At 38.4% G+C, this 27,451-nt stretch overlaps 2 long non-coding RNA genes across 2 annotated transcripts; both read right to left on the bottom strand.

The window, feature by feature from the left end:
- Window positions 1-13,779: 13,779 nt before the first annotated feature.
- Window positions 13,780-14,255, bottom strand: LOC128635200 (uncharacterized). The gene is made up of 2 exons (XR_008398113.1): window positions 13,985-14,255; window positions 13,780-13,874 (listed from the first exon to the last, which is right to left on the bottom strand). It is a non-coding gene; the product is annotated as an uncharacterized LOC128635200 (long non-coding RNA).
- A 185-nt stretch (window positions 14,256-14,440) lies between these two features.
- On the bottom strand, window positions 14,441-17,592 carry LOC108261358 (uncharacterized). Its single transcript, XR_008398131.1, has 3 exons — window positions 17,467-17,592; window positions 16,927-17,140; window positions 14,441-15,934 (listed from the first exon to the last, which is right to left on the bottom strand). It is a non-coding gene; the product is annotated as an uncharacterized LOC108261358 (long non-coding RNA).
- Between the last annotated feature and the right edge of the window lie 9,859 nt (window positions 17,593-27,451).

Here is a 27,451-nt window from a genome sequence, read left to right as displayed (position 1 = left end):
TAATCGAGTAATGGGGTCTCCCAAAACTTGTATATTTATGTTCAATTAACTTGGTGCTCATGTCGACTGTACTTAAATTGTTAGGTTCACTTAAATTTGTGTTCATAGAGTGTACTTGATAGTTTACTGAAGAGGAATCAAACTTGGGTCACGGTAGTCAGAGCGCTGCATGCTAGCTACTAGTCCACCAGGGAACCTGTGAATTAAACTAATTAAGTTCACTTAACTTGGTGTTCATTTCAAATGTACTTAAATACAGGGTGTCACAAAAGTCTCCATATGTAGGGGAAATGATAGGCATTTCTTTGTAAACACCCACGGAATCGTCTCTCCTACTCATGATGAATTTCCCTGCACCAGTACCAGCAACAGACAAGACATGAGAATTATCTTTTATAATTATCTACCAATCAGTGCATTAGTTCACTTGTTGCCAGGCGGAAATCATTGCATGGCCAATCACATCAAAGATATGCCATCGTGAGCTATTTTAATAAATCATGATTTTGAGTTCAGAACACTTGAAATCTTAAGTTTATTTATTTTGTAGGTAAATAACTTAAATTAACTTAGATTTTTGATTTATGGGTCCAAAACACAACAATTTAAGCAATGTTTTGTCGTGATTACTTCATTGCTTAAATAAAGACAACATTATGGTTTACAGTGCACTACCAGATACATCACTGAATTTATTTTTACATAAACATATGTTCCATTACAACTGTATAGAAGCTACTACAGTATATGTAACAGGAATTATTCAGAAACACTGGAATATACTCCAGTAAATCAAAAATACACAAATTTCAGAGAGAATATTCAAAATCACATCATGAAACAATGGTCATTCCAAGAATGTGACAAAAAGTATATGTATTCACTACACATACTGTATATAGACACACACATGCATGTAAGATATCGATCAAGCAGACTGAAAAACGTGTGCACAAAAAGATTAACATTAACATTTACATTTATGGCATTTGGCAGATGCTCGTATCCAGAGTGTGTTACAGAAGTGCTCCGAAGTCTCTCTCAGAAAACACATCCTCATGCTAGTTCACTAGGACAGGGACTAAGAGTACCATCAGTCTAAACACAGTGTTGAGAGGTTAGTTCAGGATGAAGTACTGACTAATTTAAGTCCTTGGTGAACAGGTAGGTCTTTACACACTCATTCACACTTTTTTTTTACATGAAGACAGGAGACTTCAAATTTCACCACAAAAGTCCCAAACAAGATCATGTATAGCAGTCTTCTTACACAAAAGAGGATGATGTGTCTGCCATGTCAACACAGAATTTGGCATCTGACTCCATTTCCCAGCATGCACCTCTGACTACAAATATGGCTACCATCGACTACAAATATGGCTACCATGGACTCCAACTCCCAGTTCACACGCTCAAGCTCACCCCATTACTGACTGCACACACCTGGACTCAATCACCACTCCACACTATATAAACACGCTCACTACACATAGACTTTGTGGAGGATTTGTTCAGCTCGCGTTCCTCATTTGATGTATCAGGCCTTTGAGTCATGCGTGCCATTTCTATTTTCGACCCATGTTTATTTTCTTGTTTCATCATTATAGTCTCATACTCTGAATATTTTTTTGTATAAGTTTGTACATTGCTTGACCCTTTGTCTGCTCAGTGTCAAGGGTTCCAACTCCAATGTTCTCTGTGTTTCTCTGAACAACGTAAGGTGGATCAGTTTATTAACCTTCTCAAAGGGCAAGGAGTTAACCTGGACGACCGCAGTCTGGAACCAAGGAGGGGAACACACCTCAACTCACGATCGATTCACTGAACTGTTCCTCCACGTCTTTGACCACGCTCCAGAAGGTAAAGAAATTGTAGAGCATTCAACTGCAGGAAACGCAACCAACCACACACACACAATTATAACTAGGGGCAATTTATCTTGGTCAGTCCAGCGACAGGTGTATTTTAGAAGGTGGGAGGAAACCAGAGAACCCAGAGGAAACCCACATGGACATGGGGAGAACAAGCACAGAAACTCCACACAGACAGAAGCCCGAGCTCAGGACTGAAGCGGGGACCCTGGAGCTGTGAGGAGACAACGCTACCCACTGCATCACCACACTGCTCATAGATCCAGAGTTCCCCTTTTGTATAGATGGTAATGAATAAAAAACACAACAGCTGTGTAACGCTAAACTGGAAATTAGCTGTTTTTATTATTTGAAATCAATATATTCATTATTATTTATTTACTGAATTTATTTTTTTGAATTTTGTCAAAGTAATGAAAGTGTCACAGTTCAGTCCACATCGACTGCGCTTGAGCTTTGGAAGGCATGCAACTTAAAAAAAAAAAAACTCTCTCTATGTATATATGTATGTATGTAATAATCCAAAGTGTAATAGAAAAGTCATTTACTTGTAACTGTCATGTCTTCATTCTGGTCTTAGCTGTAAATAGATGCGTGTGAATTTCACACCTTTTTCTGCTGTCTCTCATATAAAATGCAGGAAGTGAAGATGGTCACTGACAGAGGGACAGCAGAAAAAGGTGTGAAATTCACACGCATCTATTTACAGCTAAGACCAGAATGAAGAAGTGATGTACAGGTTACAGGAAAATAGGTTACTTATCAAAAAAATTTGAGCTTGATCTCTTGAACATCGTTTTATAATCGAAGTATTGGACGAATTAAATTAATCTTTGTATCTAATCTTTATATCTTTGTAATTAATCTCTTAATATTTATGTGTAATAATTAGAATAATTGACTATTATTAATGTCTTAATAATGTGAGATTAATCTGAAAATAAACGAAAGACATACAATACAGTTTAGTGTAATTGTGCAGTTGTCAACAACAGGGGCGTCGCTAAACCCTTTTTACTGGGACACGAGTCTTTTTGAAGTGATTTGTTCATTTAGGAGGCTGGTTAGTTCACTCATAAAAATGTTAATCAAACACACCTGCCTGTAATTTTCTGCGTATGAATCTTTGGTTAGATGTTTCAGGTGTGTGAGATTAGGGATATAATTAAACTCTGCAGGACAGTGCAGTGGCAACTGATGGTTCTCATTCTATGATGGAGCAACACAGTGGACTGGTGAAGCAGGTCAGAGACTCGGCCCTACTGCTCACTCACATACATTGCTGCATTCACAGAGAGGCATCAGCTGCTAAGAGAATGCCCACAGATTTAAAGACTGTTTTAGACGATGCTGACATAATGGTGAATTACATCAAAAGTCGCCCATTACAAGCACGAATGCCCACGGATTCCTCCCCCAGTCCAAAGACCTGCATAGTAGGCGGATTGGCGTGTCTGTAGTGTATGAATATGTGTATGAATCACACCATCTTCAGTCGTCTTGACTCGGTCTTGCCACTGGATCATGGCGGTCAACGGGAAGTGAGAGTGAGGCCGATGCTGCGCAAGTCTTCCTCACTATAATCCAATTCACGAGTCTTCTTCTGTGTGAGGAGATGGGAAGTGAACACCACCAAACTGAAGTCCGGTGGCTCTCACGCAGCAGAGTGCTCACCCAGCTCTTCCAGTTACGTGATGAAGTCAGAACATTTTTCATCGATTCCAAATTTGTGATTGGCTTTGTATATTGGTCTACTTGGAAAACATTTTCAGCCACTTGAATGGACTCAGTTTGGCCCTACAGGGGAAAGCAGTAACAATGTCTCACGTGCAAAACACAACAGAGACGATCACAAACAAAACTCATCTGTAGGGGAAAAGAATGGCCCGAGACAACTACGAGAAAACGTGTCTGTGTTTTTGAAGGAAAGGCCACTTCCTGTCAGTGCAGCAGTTGCTATGGGAGCACACCTGTAGGCTTTGAAGTCACAGATACAGGACTACTTCCCTGGCATGAGAGAACAGCAGAGTTGGATACAGAATAACTTTGCCCACCACATTAAGGATGTAAATGCAGGTCTCACCTCCAAGGAACAGGACAGTCTTGTTGATCTATCCTGTGACAGCTTTAAGAGGCTGATTTTTTTTTATCAGAAAGACTTTTGACTCAGTTCTGGTTGCATGTGTCTTCCAAATACCCCGAACTCTGTAACAAGGCAATCATGTTTCTGATGCCGTTTGCCAAAGGTAAGTATAGTTTAGGTTTGTATCTGGTCCCCCACCAGAGATATTCAAGCCAAAAGTGGACAGAATTTTAAAAAATGGCACTTTCTCACCCCTTACTTTCTCAACTCAAAAATGAAATGTTCTGCATGCACACTATACTTATCTAGGTACCTCCTAAAAATTAAAACTGAGACTCGAGCCCTTCCCATTATTATAAATTGACCCTAAATGTGGAACTGTGAGCAATCTTCAGCACTACACTTGGATTTCATTTCTAACTCTAAGGAACAAGAATGTGCAAAATGTTTATGTATTTCAACTTTTAATGTGCGCTAGAGGTCAGTTTTTGTTCCAAGAAGCTAGGACCATCCTGAACCGAGATATTGAGGTTTCCCTAAACAGCTGTATAACAAAAAACTGCTGGTTTTGCAACGCCAATACATAGAGTAATCACTCAAAAATAATTATGAAAATTAAAAACAGTCGAGCAACCAACTTTTCCTGTCCTGTCAGTAAACCTGCTGCATCAGACTACTGGACTGTTCTTTACTAAGTTCTTAATTGACGAAGTTTACATCGTCCTTCAATTTAAATGTAGATGTTGTAATGCCATTTAAACATTGTTTTTCAACACAGTTATGAATTTTTATGGAACAGATTTGTGAACTGTATGCCTCTGTAGCTTCTCTTACAGATACTGATGTTGTATATAATTGTATGCAGTTTTTTGGATTTAGATACAATATATTTGTAAACAGAATGAAGATAATCATCTTACCTTCACCAGAATATGATTCGTACATTTTTATAGTAGTTCACATAATGCTAATGAAACCCTTCCAAGTGTTAATAAATGATGTCATTTTGTGCAAAGAGAAAATTTACTTTATTATATATATTTTTCTATATTTTATCAATCTATATTTATTATACACCCAGGAAGCTCTGCTGTGGACACTAAATGGTGTTATGATGCTTTCCAGGTTGACTTACTTAGAGTGAGTTTGGTTTTAACGTTTCAAGTCATATTAACATTATTTTATGGTAGTTCACTTAATTCATAATGCTAATGAAACAATATACATATATATATATATATATATATATATATATATATATATATATAAAATATACATATATATATATATATATATATATACATATATATACATATATATAAAATATACATACATATATATATATATATATACATATATATATACATATATATAAAATATACATACATTATATATATATATATATATATATATATATATATATATATATATATATATATATATAAAATTAGTCTATATTTTTATATATAAAATTAGTCTATATTTATAAACACTGCAGTGTTACCAAAATTAATCATAGATTAGACTCAAATCCATTCTGACAGATTCTAAAGTTCAGGTCAGTCTGATACCCATATTCGGTATTTATTGCTATTTATAACTTGATTTTGACAAAATGACTTCTAGAGTAAAATCCTAAACCCTGGTAAATGGAGTAAACTTTTTTGTTACATATTTAACTATAATTAATTTGAACACTGATCAAGTCTGTTTTCACAGAATATTAACTTTTATTGTGTATTTAAATATTTTACCTTTAACATTAAGCCTGATGTCTTTGTGTTCCTTCTCAGTGCTGCACCTGTAGACTCCATGATCCTCTTCTCTCAGGTCAGATATGAGCAGAGACAGATTAGCAGGAGAAATGTGATTAAACAGATGAAGTCTGTCACGGTAGTGTTCATCATTTAACACTATTGTCGCACGTCCTGTTCTGAAGGTCTCCCAGGTGAATCTCTGAGGTTTGGTGTTCAGGTCAGAGCAGGAGCAGGGGAACAGCACTGAACCACCTGTGTGTCCTGTGATTTTTGTCGGATTATCAGCAGAGAGAGAACAGCCTACAGAAAGAAACATACAAAAAAACTCACAATCTACTGAATACAATATGAAGTACAACATTTCACAATTAAACTTTAAGAAAAATATTTCAGTACATTTCATTCCAAAATCTTGAACCTACTACACGGCAAAACGCAGATCAGGAAAGTGAACTGAATTAGTCATGTAAAGTGGGCGGGGTTAACAGACTGAGGTAAATTCGTTGCCGTTAGCTTGGCCGGCTAAGGCATGATGGAGATCACAAAAAAGGTTTCAAACGCTGTGACAACTGTTTTCTTGTTTAAACCTTCAACAAGTTAACAATTTATTCGGGTATTGTTAAACAAGTCCTGTTTAACCAAGGTTTAATACTTAAAAAGAGCCGACGCGCTGTCTTCTGCCATTTTTTTCTTAGCTCGCCCACACCAGTCCTGTTGCATTATGGGATTTTTGACTCGCGTAGTGTCCATCGATTGCACGCTGCAAAATCTCACCGGAAGCAGTACACCATCCGGGTATTTCTCTCCTACTGAGAATTCGGACATAACTACTACCCCTCTGGTGTACTGCTGTTCGCCTACTGTGTAGTAGGTAGTACACCATTTCAGACGCAGCCAGCGTGTTACAACTACACAATGTGCAGATTTCTTTAAACTGATCAGTTTCCAGTTTTAACAATTATTTACACACATTTCTCAATACTATGTTCACTTCTTTAAAACTTTTTTTTTTAATGTGAACACAGTACTGACAAATGCATTTAACTAGTGTTTAAAAATAACAGTAAATAAGGTGTAATGCAGGAAGTGAAGATGGTCACTGACAGAGAGACAGCAGAAAAAAAGCAGGTGACTGTGACATCTATTCAAGCCTTTATTAATGTTTATGTCAGTTGTAATGAAGGGATTATACTGGTGTCATGTAGCTCTATAAACACTAGTGTTACCAAAATAAATCATAGATTAGACTGAGAAATATGTCAAATCCAATCGGATACCAGTCCAAAGTACATTTATATTTATTCATTTAGCAGATGCTTTTATCCAAAGCGAATTACACATGAGGAAATAAAAAGTAAAGCGATATATCAAGCAGAGAACAATACAAGTAGTGCTACCGTACAACATTAATAACTGAGTTTTAGAGAAGCAAAGTGTGCAGAGTAGAGGTGTAAGAGCCAGAGTAAGGTGTTTAAAAATAAATAAATAAATAAAGTACTATAGCGATCGAAACACTTCCTACAAGCATACACACCTCAAAACCTCAAAACTCATTCTACCAGATCACTAGTAAAGTCTCTCTCTCTCTCTCTCTCTCTCTCTCTCTCTCTCTCTCTCTCTCTCTCGAATTACACCCTGTATTTTCAACTACAGGATCCAAATTTGAAATCAGCTGTTATTATTATATTATAATTATTATTTACTTTTACAAAAAAAATTTTTTTTGAAAATGTATTGAATTTATTTTACCAAATTGTGTCAAAGCAGTGAAAACTGATACATGATTCAGTCTACATAGACCACTATTGTGATTTTTGAAAATGTGAACACAGTATGAATAAATAAATAAATAAATGCATGTAACTAATTGTAAAAAATAAAAACTGTGAATAAGGCGTAATGCAGGAAGTGAAGATGGTCACTGACAGAGAGACAGCAGAAAAAGGTGTGAAATTCACACGCATCTATTTACAGCTAAGACCAGAATGAAGACGTGACGTACAGGTTACAGGAAAAGAACTTTTCTATTACACTTTATATGAGTTATTATAGATACATTCACTAAGACAGAGATTGTGAGAGATGTAATTCAGTAAATGTGTAAAAATATACACTGTAAGTATTATAGGGGTGTAAAATAATCTCACTGTAGATCTGTTGGTCCTATTAATATTATAACAAGTAAGTAAAGTTGTTCCTAATTAAAACTCTAAATGATAAATATTTGATCATTTTACTAATAATCTCTCTCCTTTCTGTAATAGAAATACTGATTCTTCTACACACACACCAGTGAAACACACGCTCACACACATTCACACACTCACACACACACACACACACACACACACACACACACACACACACACACACACACACACACACACTGTCACACTACCGGAGTGTCTCTCTTTTATATACTTTGGTTTTCAGGAAATAACTGCTGTGTGATTTCTCATTTTTGAAAATCTCTTTCATCACTCTTTCCATGACTCAATTTCATTGTATATGCAGTATTAATATTTATTCATAGATTTTTTTCATGTGGTGGTTTTATCATATTCATAGTATCATTGTTATTTGTCTTAGGTGCCACTTTCTCAGTTGCTCAAGTGAAGTTTGTTAGATGACCCCTAGGAAGCCTGAAGGACCGAGTCAACACAACAGAAGACTTCAGGAGACAAACTTGTTCTGAGGTATTACAACGTGACGAAACTTCCTTTTCAATTCAATACAAATGACACATAGCACTTTTTATAAACTGAAAAATACTACTACAACCACTTAGAGTAATAATAATAATAATAATAATAATAATAATAATAATAATAAAAAATCATCATCATCATCTAAACTAGATCATGTGACCTTAGTGAGTATATTAAAAATGGGAAAAGTATGTGAACCTCTAGGATTAGCAGTGTAATCTGAAGGTGAAATTAGAGTCAGGTGTTTTCAATCAATGGGATGACAATCAGGTGTGAGTGAGCATTCAGTTTTATTTAAAGAACAGGGATCTATCACAGTCTGATCTTCACAACACATGTTTGTGGAAGTGTATCATGGCATGAACAAAGGAGATTGCTGCCCCTTTGCAGTTTGCTAAAGATCACGTGGACAAGCCAGAAGGCTATTGGAAAAATGGAATTTTTGGTTTAAATGAGAAGCGTTATGTTTGGAGAAAGGAAAACACTGCATTCCAGCATAAGAACCTTATCCCATCTGTGAAACATGGTGGTGGTAGTATCATGGTTTGGGGCTGTTTTGCTGCATCTGGTCCAGGACGACTTGCAATCATTGATGGAACAATGATTTCTGAATTATACCATCGAATTTTAAAGGAAAATGTCAGGATATCTGTCCATGAACTGAATCTCAAGAGTAAGTGGGTCATGCAGCAAGACAATGACCCTAAACACACAAGTCCTTCTACCAAAGAACGGTTAAAGATGAATAAAGTTAATGTTTTGGAATGGCCAAGTCAAAGTCGTGACCTTAATCCAATAGAAATATTGTGGAAGGACCTGAAGCGAGCAGTTCATGTGAGGAAACCCACCAACATCCCAGAGCTGAAGCTGTTTTGTACTGAGGAACGGACTAAAATTCCTCCAAGCCGATGTGCAGGACTGATCAACAGTTACTGCAAACGTTTATCTGCAGTTATTGCTGCACAAGGGGGTCACACCACATACTGAAAGCAAAGGTTCACATACTTTTGCCATTCACAGATATGTAATATTCGATCATTTTCATCAATAAATAAACGACCAAGTATAACATTTTTCTATCATTTATTTAAACAGGTTCTCTTTATCTACTTTTAGGACTTGTGTGAAAATCTGATGATGTTTTAGGTCATATTTATGTAGAAATATAGAAAATTCTAAAGGGTTCACAAACTTTAAAGCACCTCTGTGTTTGTGTGTGTGTGTGTGTGTGTGTGTGTGTGTGTGTGTGTGTGTGTGTGTGTTCTTGCTTGCTATAATAACTAGACTAAAATTAGCCCTAGCTACGCCCCTGGTCTCAGCATGTCAGAGTAACCACATGATCGTGGCCAGGGCAGCATGGGGGCTGATGGGAGAATGGCTACTTCCTCTTTCTCTCAGCATCAGTTAACCGACATTGTGCCATGCACAGAGAATACTGAGTAATACTCCACACTCAACGAGCACACTGCCATATATCCCTTACAACCTTTTTTATACTTGGTTACATACCTTTCTCAACACTGAGGTCACTCTCTCTCTCTCTCTCTCTCTCTCTCTCTCTCTCTCTCTCTCTCTCTCCACAGGAGCACCTTATCATTCCTATCACAGTGAACTGAAAAACACTAATATCAGGTAACACACTGAAAACCCCAACAAGGTGACTGTACTCAACTGATTGAATAAACTTGTTCGCTCATTTTACGGCGTACTCACACTAGGCCCGGTTGTCTTGTACTGTGCCCAAGCACGACACACGCACACACACACACACACACACATGCGCACACACACACACACACACACACACACACACACACATGCATGGACACACACATGCATGCACACACACATGCATGCACACACACACATGCTCACACACCTGCCTGCACTCACACACACGTACACATGCATGCATGCACACAATTATAACTAGGGGCAATTTATCTTGGTCAGTCCACCTACTAGTGTATTTTAGGAGGTGGGAGGAAACCAGAGAACCCAGAGGAAACCCACATGGACATGGGGAGAACAAGCACAGAAACTCCACACAGACAGAAGCCCGAGCTCAGGACTGAAGCGGGGACCCTGGAGCTGTGAGGAGACAACGCTACCCACTGCATCACCACACTGCTCATAGATCCACAGAGTTCCCCTTTTGTATAGATGGTAATGAATAAAAAACACAACCGCTGTGTAATGGTAAACTGGAAATTAGCTGTTATTGTTTTTTATTTAAATTAATTTATTTACTTTTACAGCAATTTATTTATAAGTAATGAGAGTGACACAGTTCAGTCCACATAGACCGCTGTTGTAAGTTTTGAAAATGTGAAGACAGTATTGATAAAGGCATGCAACTAATTAAAAAAAAACAACATCTCTCTCTTGCTCATTATATACATACATACATACATACATACGGCATGATGCAGGAAGTGAAGATGGTCACTGACAGAGGGACAGCAGAAAAAGGTGTGAAATTCACACGCATCTATTTACAGCTAAGACCAGAATGAAGACGTGACAGTTACAAGTTACAGGAAAATAACTTTTCTATTACACTTTATATGAGTTATTATAGATACATTCACTAAGACAGAGATTGTGAGAGATGTAATTCAGTAAATATATAAAAACATACACTGTAAGTATTATAGGACTGTAAAATAATCTCACTGTAGATTCCTCCTTATTCATTCACCCACCTCTCTTCATCAGTACATTTTAGACTGAAGTTAATCAGGAAGAAAAAATCCACATGATCAAAGCTGAACAGGTCTAAATAAGGAGATTATAACACAAGGCATGACGTGTAAGTTTACCTTGTGTATAAAGATTACTGCTGTCTTTGGACAATTTGGTTGTTCAGGAACAGGGCTGAACTACGGCCTACTGTAAACCCAGTCTGGACAGAAACCACATGAACTAAACACAAAGCAGCTGAACTAAGAACTGGATAATATTCTCTCTCCTTTCTGTAATAGAAAATAGAAAATAACTTCACTGACCTGCAGCGACGTGAAACACAGCAGACAAAAGATACAAGCACTTCATCATTACTGATTCTTCTGCACACACACCAGTCCCTCAAAGTGACAACACACACACACTGTCACACTGCCTGAGGGTCTCTCTGTTATATAGTGTGATTATCAGGAAACCACAACAACCACTGTCTCATTTTTTATTTTTGAAGAGTGATTTCATCACTCTTTCCATGACCCAATTTACTTTTTATATGCAGCATTAATATTTACTCTAAAAAAAATAAAATAAAATTTAGATATTTTATCTCATGTGGTGGTTTTGTCTTACTTCATAGTATCAGCATTGTTATCTTTCTTAGGCATCATTTTCTTAATGCTTGCTTGTAGCCTTTTCTTTAGATGAAATTTTACCTAAATAAACAAATGAATGCATTATAAATTAATCTAAGTGTTTTGAATGTGTAAAGTTTCTCCTCGCATTAATGTTTCTATACTTTATGATATCAAGTGAAGATTGTTAGATGACCCCTAGGAAACCTGATGGACCGAGTCCGACACACCAGTAGACGGAAGTGAGCTATGGCTAAGCGGCTAAATAGCGACATCTTGTGCTATAAAGCTGCTACTACAGCTGGTCTACAGATAATTAGGTTCATTGGGCTCATTAGGTTTGTTCACAAGATTAAAAATAATAATAATAATAATAAAATAATTAAAAAAAACCAAACAAACACCAGAAAATTAGAAACTGTACAAAACAAACAAATTCTACTAAGGAGGGAAAACACAGAACTTACATATGAGAACCAATCAGGGGAAAGACAAGACAGGTGTGTACAGAAAATCAGAGGAACCAAGGAAGAAATTCTTGGATTCTTGGAAACTTTATTTGTTTTTCAAATTTCAGCTCAGAATCAAAAATCACACCAGGGTTCCTCACCTAACATTCCTAACATTGGTGGCTAAAGGGCCCAGATGTAGAGAAAGCTGTCTGGCTAACTTTGATGGACCAAAAAACACCATTTCAGATTTTGACTCATTAAGATGCAAAAAACGGGATGCCATCCACACCATTATTTCATCCAAATAATCAAGCAGAGATGCAAGTTTGTGTCACGAATCAAGGATGGGTTCGGAAGCAATCGCAGATAAGAACGTTTATTAAACAAATACACAACAAAACAAAGACACTAAGACAACTAGACAAAACACTATGGCATGAAACAAAACGCAGTGACATGGAACACGGAAGTCTAAGACAACGAAAGACAGAGAAACGGTTCACACAGTGTATATATACACACAAGAGTGCTCATTAACAGACACGTGAATCAGGTGCAGGTGGTCATGTGACATTTAGTGCAGTGCAGTGTCTGATGGGAACTCGAGTCCAGAGTTTCCGGATACATGACAGTTTGGAGTTAATATTACATTTCAGAGGCAGATACAACTGGGTATGGTCTACATAACAATGATATGCTACACTGTGTTTGAGAGTTTAATCCCAAAGGGTGCATATATAGAGAAAACAGCACAGGACCAAGACAAGAACCTCGAGGAACCCCAGATGAGATCGGCTGAGAGCAGGAAATAGAGCTCATTAATTCCACAGCAAAGGTTCTCCTATATAAATAGGATGAGAACCACTTTAGGGAACGCCCATTAATCAGGGCCTTGACTCCGCTCAGCAGAGCTTTACTGCACAGGTTCTTATCGTTGCTATAAAATAATGGAAACGATGAAAGAAAAAGTCAAAAACAAAAAAGAACCAAAAACAGTTTAGAGTTAAACCTCAGGGTAATCTCAGTGGATAATCTCACCCTTGTACATTTGTACATAAGAACTGCTGCTGCACTCATACTTAGATCAGACTATCCCAGGACTCTTCTTCATAATATGCTTCAGGACTGTTTGACTTTTTAGAATATAATGAATTATAACAGCACTATCCGATATCAGGGCTGCTATTTAAACATAAACAGAGCTAAATAAAACATTTGTGACGTCCCATATTATTACTAAAGTTACACCAGATATGTTGTGTTAATACCTCAATCAAATCCATTTTATTTATTTATTTATTTTTACTTACTCCATTAACAATTAAACATTAAACAGTTAATAACTCTCCCACTCTCTCGCTCATTAAAAATGTAAATGCTCGTAACAGATTATTGTGTATTGTGACATTGTTTATTGTTAAAAGCACTAATCAAATATCCAAAGGTGTCCAGCAGGCCACTGTGAGCAAATCAGAAGATAAAAACAAGGTCTTTTGTTCAACGCGTGATTAGCAAACAATTCCAGATGTGGCCCCCAAAGATGTCCTCCTAAAGATGCCTGAACAATTCTGAGTCTTGAATGTACGCCTTACGTGCACAGCATGATAGTGCCCTCTGGATACAACGTCTTGTACTGGAGACAGCACTGCAGCACCAGATCGTCATTATCCTCCACGTTCAGCCTGCCTGAAACAATGTTAACAAACAGCGCCATCACCTGGTGAGCTGATGCATGCATTCATACATACAAAGAACAAATGAAAAAACCCACAAAACACACAAAATCAGCAGCTCACAGGCAGCGTGAGACACTTGCTGTATGGACTGGCTCCAGAGACGCGGCTCCTGGTTCTTCAGGGAGGTGTAGATGTAGTCCACAGCTGGCCTTTGACAGTTTCCTGCTTTTTAACGAGTCCAGCTCCTGTAGAACCACCCAGGGAACCAGCAGCGTCGGGAACCCCAGAGCTGCAGCACAGAAAGAGTTACTTAACCAGTTAAACCCGATCTCCTTGCTGTCAAAAATCAAATACTGTTTAAATCTGAATGATCAAGTTTACATATTTGTTTCTCTTTATATCAACAGTAGTCGTGTTGTAGTACTAGAGCGATGGAAAAACTCTCCAAAATGCAAAATAAAAATACACTAAAACAGTTTTCTGAAAAAAAAAGAAACCCACTCTGAACCAAGTTTTCTAATTAATAAATATATGACTAGATTTTTTGGGGTTTCTATTCCGAGAGACGCGCTTCATTTAACTTCCTGTGCCCCGTCTTCAATAACTCCTTTCTCTCTCGGCTGCCAACGTCGGCCTGTTCAAATCTTCTCTCGGTCACTGAGTAATCCAAGATGGCAGCGTGGCAGTAGCAGGATGCTGGACGTTTAGACTCTTTACTCTGGCTCTTCCTCCACTCAGGCCGCTCTTTGGTTGGGGCTTCAGGAATTTGGTTGCTGGAGCTCATAGTTGAGGTAGATGTATAACATGGTGAGGAAGAGTGCTTCACTGAGCTGTGCAACGCCCTGTACTCGCGGCCACGAGAGTGTTTGTTTACTTCCGATTTTTCCTTCATGCATCCGTAGTCAGCTGCAGTCCTCTAGGCAACTTCATGGGTACCGATAGATGTACGCCAGATGCAGAGAGAAGGGTCTGTGTGTGAGACAAGAGGATGTGCGCTTGGTGCTGAAGGAACTGGACCCTACAGGAGTTACAGTGAGGAGAGCCAGACGTCTCAGACGGCACAACTACTTTTCTAAGGGACCCAACATTATTTGGCATTTGGACTCATACGATAAGTTAAAACCATACGGCATTTGTATTAATGGTTGCATTGACGGCTATTCAAGGAAGATTATCTGGCTTAATGCATACACAACTAGTAGCGATCCAAAGCTAATAGGCAGTTACTATATTGAAGCGGTGGAGCCTTTGGGAGAATGCCCAAGAGTTGTTAGGGGGGATCAGCGTTTCCTTTACATCAATCATGCAGATGAAACTCTTGACAGCTATTTGGATGGTGCAAGTACGGCCAACCGAAGGATGGAGTACTGGTGGGGGTTTCTGCGCAAGGAACATATATTCTATTATATATTTGGGATCTTGAAGAATTGCTTTATGAGCCATCGTTTGGATGACAACTTCCATGGTGTTTTTTGGAGGGATGCAATGAGAGCCCTTTCTTCTCAAGAGGTAAAGCAAATCCTCTTCATCACATTTCTCCAGTGGGCGATGATGAGCCTTTGCAATGGCAGATCGTTCAGTCAGAGAGAGGTAGTTGTGGAACGATGACATCAGGACATCATCACTGACTGAGTCAATTCCATGCATGCATGCTAAAATGAAAGCACTGGAAAGCCTCAGTGGCAGAACACCAAGGTCAAGTAATCCTTTTACCCAGATCCTTCCTACTGCCTCCCATTCAGCTTCACAGAAGTCTGGTCTCAGTCTAGGAACACGCTCATCTTCCCCTTCACATTGTTCAAGGAACTGATCCCAGAATGCAGTGCAAACTTCTCTGTACACTCCTGCATCATCTACAGCATTCTCATTTACAAATTCCATCTTCAGAGTAGATTGAATTATGCTGCTATCCATGAACACAGCCAAAAGATCTTCTACACCCTTTACCCTGTGTATTAAAGCATGAACATCTTTTGGATTTGCTGAGGTTCCAGATGAAATTGTAGGAGGAAGGTGGTTTCTTGAATGTAATGGCAAATCTTCTGGTGCTGGAGGCATTTTGCTACCCATCTATAAAAAGGTAAAACAAAAACATTTAGAACTATTATTCCAAGATTTCTTTACAATGTGTTCAAATAAAAACAATTTCAAACAATTAGTTCAGTCAAAAATAATTTCCCCACCCTCATATTGTTGTCTAATCTGAACAAGATTTTCTTTTGTCACTGCACAGTGGCACATTTATGTATAATTCAGTCAAATTACAAAGTAATCAGCTTTTTAAAATATACTGTGTATAAAATGATAATTACACTTGTTCTCAATCGCGTTGGCACAAAACAGTCTTAACATCCTCTAAACTGTACGTTCAATAGTCACAACTGTTTGCTGGAACATCAGAACTCTATTGCATGTCTGCAGAATGCAGAAACTTACCCAAAACATTTCATTCAAAATAAAAAGTGTTTTTGTCGTTATGTGAGCCACACGGCTCCACCAAAAAGTCGCTAGATTTGTCGTTAGGCGCTTTTTTTTTTTTGCAATAAAGTCACTAAAGGGGTCTGAAAAGTCGCTAAGTTGGCAACACTGGACTGCACTGACAGCTAAAAGATAAAAGGCAGGCTAAGCTCCGCCTCTCCCCAGAAAAAAGAAAATACAGAGGGAAAGGGAAAGCGGGGTTTTTCATTTCTGCACATTCTATTAGAAAAGCAATAAAATACACAGAGAACCCAAATGATGCCCTGTCTGTTTTTATTCTTGAAAACAATTTGTGACCCCCCCCCGCTGGATTGAGCCATTTACTTGAAGTTATTGGAGAGCGAGAGACAGAGAGAGAGAGAGAGAGCGAGCGAGAGAGAGAGAGAGAGAGAGAGAGAGATGATTATATAAAAATAGAACAAACAAATAAATAAATAAATATCGATAAGCCTACTTGTTCACAGGGTTTGTTCGTTTTTTTTATTACTGCAGAAAATATAATGAATAAATAAATAAATAAATAAATAATGATACTCTCTCTCTCTCTCTCTCTCTCACACACACACACACACACACACACACACACAATAACTGCATGTCAATGGCTCAATCCTCCTCTTCGCCTCGTGGCCGCCCCAGTTGCACGCCTGCCACTCCACTGTACTGGTCCTGCGACGTCTGCCTGGTTTGTTGATTAAAAGATCAGCACCAACTCTCGTCAGATGCCGAACCCAGCGGTGCCTCCAAATTTCTGTTACAGGCCTCAAGCATGAGTAACCCGTGAACAGATATTGTGTCCTGTTTTGTACAGGAAAATTAGACACAGGAGATGTTACTTGTGATTGCTCAGCAAGCTGTTCTCTGTCTGAGGAGCGGAAGCATCGCGCAGCCCTACTAGCGCTCACATAAATGAACACTCCCCCTTGTGGCATAATCAAGCAATTGCACCCTCAAAAATACTACTCAAATGCATTGCAAAAATACATTCAAATTGTTCCTTTTATTCAGGCCAATACACAAAACAACTCAACAATTGTGACAATACATTTGTAGGCGTCACAGATGCACATTATTTAAGACTTTAAAATGATTTTTTTTAAAATGCAAAATTAAGTTTCTTTTACCTGATACAGGATGTAAAACTTCATCAAACCTGTTTGAGACGTCTGTTTCCAGAATTTTTCCATCCGTTTGTGACAAGTGTAATGTTAAGGCAGAATCAGGTCCGCTACTGGCCAAATGGGTGCCCTAAGCAGAATTCTATTGTTGTGCTCCCCCTCCACCCCCTCCCTCCCTCCCTCCCTCCTCCCTCTCCCTCCCTCCCTCCCTCCTCCCTCTCCCTCCCTCCCCTTCCCTCTCCTCCCTCCCCTTTCATCTCCTCCCTCACTCCCTCCCTCCCCTTTCGTCTCCTCCCTCATTCCCTCCCTCCCTTTCCCTCTCCTCCCTGCCTCCCTCCCCTTTCGTCTCCTCACAAACATTGATATAAATCAGTGGTTCTCAACCATTTGTAACGAAAGCCCCCCTATCATGTAGCTTGTGGCAACTGCCACAATAAATTAGTGTGGAACTAATTTATTATGCATCCCATCTCAAGCCTACATTGCTAATTCCAAAACATTATTTTAGAGCTAGTAACAGAGGATTGATGCACTGATATGAAATTATTGGAAAGGGAGAGAGAGAGCGAGAGAGTTAGAGAGAGAGAGCGAGTGAGAGAGACATGATTATATAAAAATAGTACAAAATAATAAATATCAATAAGCCTACCTGTCCACAGGGTTTGTTCTTTTTTTATTATTAATGCAGAAAATATAATGAATAAATAAATATTGATACTTGGTCACCGGCTTTTCTGTCTCACTGCAATCACACATTCTCTCTCTCTCTCTCTCTCTCTCTCTCTCTCTCTCTCTCTCTCTCTCTCTCCAATAACTACATGTCAATGGCTCAATCCTCCTCTTCGCCTCGTGGCCGCATTACCACCTCCGGTGCACATTATTTTTATAATAATTCAATGGTTCGTCATCAATTATTACTTATTTGTGGAGAATCGATATTTTCTGTCATGTTGTTTATTGTTAAATGTGTGTGCTGTGGTGGACAGTAGGCTAACTTTTCCGTTACTTCAGTGAACTTGGTGAAGTGATATGGAACTGTAATGCGGTCAAGATCTGACTGGAACTACTTTAGCTGTGCATTTACTGAAAAATAATTGCACGCCTCAGAACGTCTGTCAGCCAATCAGAATCGAGGATTCTACAGCACTGTGGTATAAGTATGTATTTTCACTACACATATAGACTCACATATACAAGTACAACATCAATCAAGCACTGAAAAAAGTGATCCACTTTTCAAATGATTTCTTCATTCCTGCATGAACAAAATATATATTACACCAACACAATTTCACTCTTTCAGTTTACATTCTTTTGCAAATAATTGTGTTGATGTAATTATTTTATTCGTGTGAATATGCTGTACACATTTGAATCATGTAAATGAAGCACATCACTTTTCAGTAAATGCATTATTAATAAAAGCATGTAACTAATTGTGAAAAAAGTGAACAAATTGTAAGGAGTGTTAGGGGGAAAGAATAGAAATACACGTTCAGTTCAGGCAGATTCAACAATCCTCCTTTTTTATTCTTACTCAAAGTTTTAAAAAGTCACAAACAAGAACTTCTATAGCAGTCTATTTATGCAAAAGCCTCCTAGAGCATTTATTTCTTAATCTCATATACGTAAGAATGGTACACATAAGATATAAAATAACACGTACATTCAAATATAATTTGCAAGATTATCCATCAGCAGTTTTTAATGATTAATAGACAAAGTGAATGCAGAACAATACCCTTAGGTAATATAAATGAAGGTGAAGAAAACACAATTATCTGGAACCACCACACACACACACACACACACACACACACACACACACACACACACACACACGTATATGTCTGAATCTGATTTTTTAAATAGCAAAATTTCACATACTTATAAAAAAAATCCAACAGAGTGAGTCTTGCGCTAGGCCATGGTGTGTATTTAATATATGTTTTCAGCATTATTCTATAATATCTGAGAACGTGTCTATATTTATTTTGGATTAGATTGTTATAATGCTGCTATGTTCAGTTTTCTCTCCAGCGTTGATCTGAACTCGTGCTGCTCCGGCTGTGTTCGTGTGTTATTTAGTACAGAAAGTGACAACGTCAGGTTCAGGCTGTGGAAAGACAGAACATGAAAATTACACATATAACACACAAACAGTGACAATACTGTGGCTGTTGATGTTGACTCTAAGAAGCAAGTAAAATACTGTAAAGACGACAAAAATCTCCAAATCTGACTTCTTTCTTTACACCATGTGTTGTTCTGATAGAAGCAGCAGAAGATATTTTCCTATAACTCACTGTTCAATGAGAGCATGTGTGTTACATGTGTGTAATCTGTAATAACTGTTATTTTACGTGTACTAACCCCATCCTCCGGCTTTCCCTCACAGTCCTGATGTCCTTCAGTCATCACGTCCTCTCCACATCTTCCTCCTAAAGAGAAAAGACCTCAGAAATCACACCTCTAGTGGTTTGTAAGTGGTTTCTCTAGTAAGGTGAGGAGACATGCTGTGCTCTTTGAACTCACACACAATAATACTGAGTAAAACAAAACATTTAGTTTTCCTTCAGCATGAACTGAATGATGTGGTTAAGTTCATGTAAACCCATGTTCATGTAAATGTGTGAGTCTGATCACAAATTCTTCATTTAATCTCCAAATCTGATTTGGAGCCAAAATAGCGAGTTAAATAAACAAGGATTTAATCTAGACATGAAATTGCATCAGGTAACCTTTAAAAAACTATGCTGTGTGTGTGTGACAGTTACAAGTTACAGGAAAATAGCTTTTCTATTACACTTTATATGACTCAAAGTCAAAATAATTTATATAGCACATTTAAAACAACACAAATGTTGAACTACGTGCTGCACATCATGCATAATAAGGAATACATTAAAATAGAGCATAAAACATCATTAACATAAATATATAAATAAATAATTACTATAAGAAAACAAACCAGATATAACTAAGACCAGAGAATAAGCAGCTAGACAGGGCAGATTATAGATAAGCCTGCGTGAAGAAAAAAGTTTAACATAAAGGGCAATTTAAATAAATTTATTGTAGGGGAAGATCTGGTAGAGAGGGGCAAGCTATTCCAAAGCCTCGGTGCCATTACAGAAAAGGCCCTATCGCCTTTGGTTTGTAATCGTGAGTTTGGAATGGTCAGTAACAGCTGAGAGGAGGATCTGAGCGAACGTGTGGAAGAGCGAAAGCTGAGGAGATCTGAAATATATACGGGGCGAGACCATGCAAGACTTTAAAAACAAACAATAGGATCTTGAAATCAATTCTGTATTTCACTGGTAACTAGTGGAGTGAGGCTAAGATGGGTCTTACGTACTCTCTCTTTTTGGTCCCAGTCAAAAAGCGAGCTGCAGCGTTCTGCACAAGTTGCAAGCGCAAGATTGAAGACAGGCTAATTCCAGCATACAGGGCATTGCAGTAATCAAGCCCTAATGAAATAAAAGTGTGAATAACAGTCTCACGATCTTTAAATTTGAGAAAATATTTTAACTTGCAAAAGTCCCCTAAGCTGGAAAACTAGCTCTGACAACAGAATTTGTTTGTCAAACTGTACTTCCGAATCGAAGATCACCCCCAAATGTTTGACCTGGGTAAGAATGTGGTCTTGTAGGGGGCCCAGATTTCAGCTAAGACTTTCTATCAAATGTGAAGGACCAAACAGGATCGCTTCAGTCTTTTTCTCATTTCGCTGGAGGACATTTTCATCCATCCAGCACGTTATATGTGTGTCACGTCTTAAATGTTATGAAGGTGAGGACAGATGCAAGTGCAGTTAAAGATTTTTATTTCAGAAGGTCAGGCAGACAAATCCAAATCATGAGACAGTAGTGTGGTCGAAATAACGGGCAATGGGTCAGGCGATCTACAAACAGGCATAAACTGGGCAGGGCTAGAATCAGAAACGTGAAACAAGAAACCAGGTCAATAAACATGAATAAAAAACGAGAAACAAGAAACAACCGCTTGGTAAGGAGATAACACTAAATACTACTCAAGGTACAAAGAGACACAAGGGGGTTAAATGACAGACGTAATCAGGGGTGAAACACAAGACAGCTGAAAACAATGCTGTCACACCTATGGGAAACAACCAATGACAATACAGGGGTGGAGACAGGACAAAAACCATAACAAAAGCACATGTAGAAAGTAAACAAAGTCAATGTCACTGAAGCCCCAAAAGCGTGCGTTCGCTAAGAGCTCATGCATCGGCTCGCGCTTCGAGCTCGCGCTTCGGGTTTCCGAACACGCTGCGTGCTACAGCGCTAGCTCGAGGGGAAGTCGTGACAATATGAGTTATTATAGGTCCAGACATTGTCAGAGATATAATTCAGTAAATAAATGTAATAAAAGATGTGTTGTTTCATTGCTGATTAAAAATTTTGGCACCTAGAGCCTTGCTGCTGTGTTTGTTGTTTACCTTGTTCCAGGGTTGTTGAGGATGATGCAGGTGGAGAGTTCGTGGTTTTACTCTGAGGCGGTTCTGATGGAGGTGTTGTGTCTGTTTTCCTCAAGCTTGTTGAAATTTCGTTTTTTTCTATTGGAAACATTGTTAATGTACAAAGGTACCCTTTTTAAGTTCCACCCCACCTACCCACGGTCCATGTAATCTCCCCACACACACACAGTGGGGGGAAATAAGTCTTGAACGTTTTCAGTAAATATATTTCCAATGAGGCGATTCACATGAAATTTTCACCAGACATCATTATTAACTCAAGAAATTCAGAAATATAAAGAAATCCAAACATAAATCCAAGTCCATAAATAAAGTTATGTGTAATAAAGTGGAATGATGCAGGAAAAAAGTATTGAACACGCTAACTGAAATGGATTTAATACTTAGTGGACGCTTCAAGACGCTTCCTGTATGCAGAAATGAATGGGTCGCAGTATTCAGGTGTGATTTTTGTCCCATTCTTCTAAACATATTGTCTTTAAATCTTGTTCAACTGGATTCAAGTCAGATGATTGACTGGGCCATTCTAACACCTTGTTTTGTTTCCACTGAAACCAATTGAGAGTTTCCTTTGCTGTATGCTTTGGATCGTTGTCCTGCTGGAAGCTCCACCCACGTCTCATCTTCATCATTCTGCTCAAGAATCTCCCGGTAAAGGGCTCCATTCATCGTTCCTTCAATTATATGAAGTCTGCCAGTACCATGCGACGAAAAACAGCCCTCACCATGATGATTCCACCTCCAAACTTCACTGTTGTTGTAGTGTTTTTAGGGTGATGTGCAGTGCCATTTCTTCTCCAAACATGGTGTGTAGTATGACAGCCAAAAAGTACATTTTTGCTCTCGTCTGACCAGACTACACTCTCCCAGTATTTCATAGGCTTGTCCAAATGAGTCGTAGCAAACTTTAACCAAGCTTCAACATGCCTTTTCTTCAGTAATGGTGTCTTGTGGTGTCTTGTGGCATGGCCTATTGTTTTCTCTGTGACGATGGTACCTGCTGCCGCCAAGTGTTTCTGGAGCTCTTTCCGAGTGGTTCTTGGCTCTTGGGCTACTCTTCTGTCGATTCTTCTGGTCAGAAACCTTGTGAGGAGCTCCTGTGCATGGCCGGTTGATGACGGAGTGATGTTGCTTCCACTTGTGGATAATGGCCCCTATTGTGCTTACTGAAAGACTCCAGAAGTTTTGAAATATGTCTGTATCTGTTTCCATCAATATGTTTTGCAACAATAAGGTTGTGAAGGTCTTGGGAGAGCTCTATTTTTTGTTACATTTATGTTGCCATTGGTTTGTGAAGATTCAAATATTAATTTAACAGTTCAGTGTTGAGAATTGCAATTTCAAATATTTTTTCAATTTAATTACTTTCTGGACTCGGCCAGACTCGACTCAGACCCGGCCATTAAGGACTCGGACTTAAGTCTAGCTCGGCTCCTTTTGGACTTGGTCTCAACGCGAACTTGACAAAAGTGGACTCGACCCAACACTACTGTGCACCAACTTGGTCATAAAGATATCTAAACGGAAAGCTAGAACTTTAGCATAGAAGTTGATGTCACTATTTAAAAGAGACAGTGGTCTGTGATTCCAACATTGAGTCAATTCCTTGTCAGGCTTAGGTAGCAGAGTAATAATGACCATACTAGCACTATAATTGAAAGAACTCTCTCGAATAGAGTGATTAATTGTATTTAACAACCACAACTCTTCCAAAAAGTAAGATATAATTCTGGAGGGATTCGATCCCATCCCAATGACTTCCCCTTCTTCATGGCTATAAGAGCTTCCTTTAATTCTTCTAATGAAATTGGAAGATTCAGAAGTGCACATTCTATCTATCATCATCAGATAGATATGGAAGAGTGAGAGCCTGAAGAAAGTCATTACATGCCATCTCACAAAAACACAATACAGAAACATAAATGCTATTTAAGCATATTTATATGAAGTAGCACTGCACAGATATCAAGTCATATTTGTAAAATAGGCAAACAGAAACTGAAGAACAGTGTGACAAATTCAGGGGGCATCATCTGGGTGCAGTGTAGGAGAGCTGCCCCACTCAGCTGTACAACTCCCGTCTGCAACACTTTACAGCATCCCAGAGAAAACGAGGATTATCCCCTGAACCGGTATTCACCTCTATAAACCACAGTGTATTGTTAAAATGCAGCCTTGATTGGTACAGACACAAAAGAGATTTTAGCTGAGACTACACTGTGGTCAGATATAGAGGACATAATTACAGCACTGTGTATTTCTGAATATGAAGCAGAAGATATGAGAATATAATCCAGTCTAGAGTAACTTTCATGTGTGTAAGAATAGAAGGTGTACTGCCTCATAGTGGGATGAAGAGTGCGATATACATCAATTACTCTAAAATCGGACATAAATCTACAGAGCAGTAGTCAATAAAGACTGTGTTAAATGATTATGCAATCAGGAGCGATCAAGGCATGCATCAGCTACTGTGTTCATATCAGCACCGATGATTAGGAAACAATCCCGGATTCGCAGTAAAGTTAAGTAGTTAAAACAGGAAAACAATTTCACTCAGCGTGTAAATTGAAATAAAAGTGAAATTCTGACCCGCTATATATGCTTTTATGAATGATACACTACCATCCTCACAGCTATACCTTTCCAAGAGGTTAAAAGAAAGCCTTCAACACGACAAACGAACCCCGAAATTTACTGTCTGATTAAGTTGATGCAGCAACATAATAAAATTTATTAGAGAACCTCTGGACGTCTGATTTCCTCAAACGCGACTCTTGATTAAGTTCCAGGTCAACGTGCTGTCTATGCAAATAATTAAGACAGGAAGCTCACTTAATGTGACCATTCAATCTGTTCACATTCCAGATAATTATATGAGGAGTTTCTGTTGCCATATGTTATGAGTGCAAAAGTAATATAAACAAACAGTCGAGAAAGCATAAAACAATCAACTGAACCTTCAAATGACACATAATACTACAGAGGGAGAAATACCCACCCACCATGATCGTCACAATATCCACAGACACCCAACTTACCACAAAGCTAAGAAAACATATGGAAGAGAAGAACAAAACAAAACCCCATGGGTGAACCAATAACCATCTGTTGGACAACGGGACCCAGAGAAAGGTGGCAGACTCTTTAGCATACACCTTTGCCCCACCCATTTTTAACATCCATCCATCCTCTATACCACTTATCCTTCATGGTTGGGGGGAACCTGGAGCCTCTCCCAGGGAGCATGGGGCACAAGGCGGGGTACACCATCACATACACATTTACACACATATTAACACCATTCATACACTTTGGACATGCCAATCAGCCTACCATGCATGTCTTTGGACTGGGAGAGGAAACCGGAGTACCCAGAGGAAACCCCCCACAGCAGGGGGAGAACATCCAAACACCACACATACAGGGCGGGAATCGAACCCCCAACCTTGGAGGTGTGAGGCGAATGTCCTAGCCACTAAACCACCCACTGTTAACACATTAATAACAAACACAAAGAATAGTTTGTCAAACAGGCCATCGGTATATGGCTAATAACATTTTCCTTCACACTAACAACTGACCCGATGTCTCCATAAAAACATCCAAATTAGTATTATAACCACAATTCCAAAAAAGTTGTGACGCTGTGTAAAATGTAAATAAAAACAGAATGCAATGATTTGCAAATCTCATAAACCCATATGTTATTCACAATAGAACCTAGAAAACATATCAAATGTTTAAACTGAGGAAATGTACCATTTTAAGGAAAAAATAAGGTAATTTTGAATTTGATGACCGCAACACGTCTCAAAAAAGTTGGTACGGGGGAAACTACAGGCTGGAAAAGTAAGTGTTAATAAAAAGAAAGCTGGAGGAACATTTTGCAACTAATTAGGTTAATTGACAACAGGTCAGTAACATGATTGGGAATAAAAAGAGTATCTTAGAGAGGCAGAGCCTCTCAGAAGTAAAGATGGGATGGAATCTGGATGGAAGCCTATGTTGCTCTAAAACCTGTATATACCTTTCAGCATTGATGGTGCCTTTCCAGATGTGCAAGCTGCCCATTCCATAGGCACTAATGCACCCCCATACCATCAGAGATGCAGGCTTTTGAACCGAGTGCTTATAAAAAGCTGGATGGTCCCTCTCCTATTTAGTCCTCTTTAGTTTAGAGGACACGGTGTCCATGGTTTCCAAAAAGAATTTCAAATCTCGATTCGCCTGAGGGACGAAGATCACGGGCATGCAATATCGACTTTCACCCTTGTCCCTTGCGCACAGAGATTTCTCCAGATCCTCTTTTGATGATATTATGTACTGTAGATGATGAGATATTCATAGTCTTCACAATTTTACATTGAGGAACATTATTGTGAAATTGTTCCACAAATTGTAGACGCAGTTTTTCGCACACAGAGGTGAACCTCTGCGCATCTTTACTTCTGAAAGACTCGGAAAGACTCTGCCTCTCTAATATACTCTTAATATACCCAATCATTCCCCTGTCCCTACTTTTTTGAGATGAGTTGTGGCCATCAAATGAAAAATTACCTTTTTTTTTTTTCTTAAAATGGTAACAGCCGGACAGCTCCTTCTGAATGTTATCTAATCTGTCTTGCAGGGTTTTAAACTGTGCTTCAGTAAACAACTGTAACTTCTCCATAGCTGAAGCAATCATGGCGGTGAGAGACTCCCCCATCTTGTCTGCTTTATGTGTTTGTTCGAGTAGTGTCTGCCTGCCGGTGGGATTTCCCTGACGTAAAGTCATAATTAATAGCCAAATACTAAATAGTTAAAGAACAACCAAAAATAGTCAAACTTGTGCACAGCCATTGATGAAAAAAATTACCTTCAACAGATACATTTTCTCTTCTTTAAAAATAAAGGTAAAACATTATTAAGATATTATTAAAACGTATTCCAATAAGTGTCAGCTGATATAAAGACTGCATTTCTCAATGTAAATGTCAAGTTGAGAGAAGACCTTGTGTAATGATATATATTTCTGTTGAGGTAAGGTTGTGTAATGACTTACTTTAGATCATTAGAACAACTCAGTTTGTAGCTCAGTCTCCTTCTGGTCTGTCTGTGTCACATAACGGTAATGCGGTGGCTAATAGTTTTATGCATGAGGGTAAAATTGTGTAGAAATGGACAAAGGTGACATTTCTGTATCGTGTCTCAAACGTGGAAATTGGTCTAAACGGTGACATGAAAACTTGCTTTATGTTACACAGTGAAGGATTTGATGGTGACCATCACTGCACTGTAAAACAGAGTTATGTATTATTTCTCTGATTTTAAATTAGAATGAGATTGATTTTAATGTCATGTCACATTATCATATAAATTCTATGTATCAGATACAAACTTTTTGATAAAAACAACAAACAACTTTTGAAGCTTCTATAAATGTTTATGAAAGCTTATGCCAGTTGTAATGAAGGAATTATACTGGTGTAATGTAGCTCTATAAACACT

The sequence above is a fragment of the Ictalurus punctatus genome, chromosome 2 (genome assembly GCF_001660625.3).
Source record: "Ictalurus punctatus breed USDA103 chromosome 2, Coco_2.0, whole genome shotgun sequence".
Lineage (NCBI taxonomy): Eukaryota > Metazoa > Chordata > Actinopteri > Siluriformes > Ictaluridae > Ictalurus > Ictalurus punctatus.
Note: the sequence above shows the minus strand (reverse complement) of the source record. Positions and strands in the feature narration are given on the sequence as shown.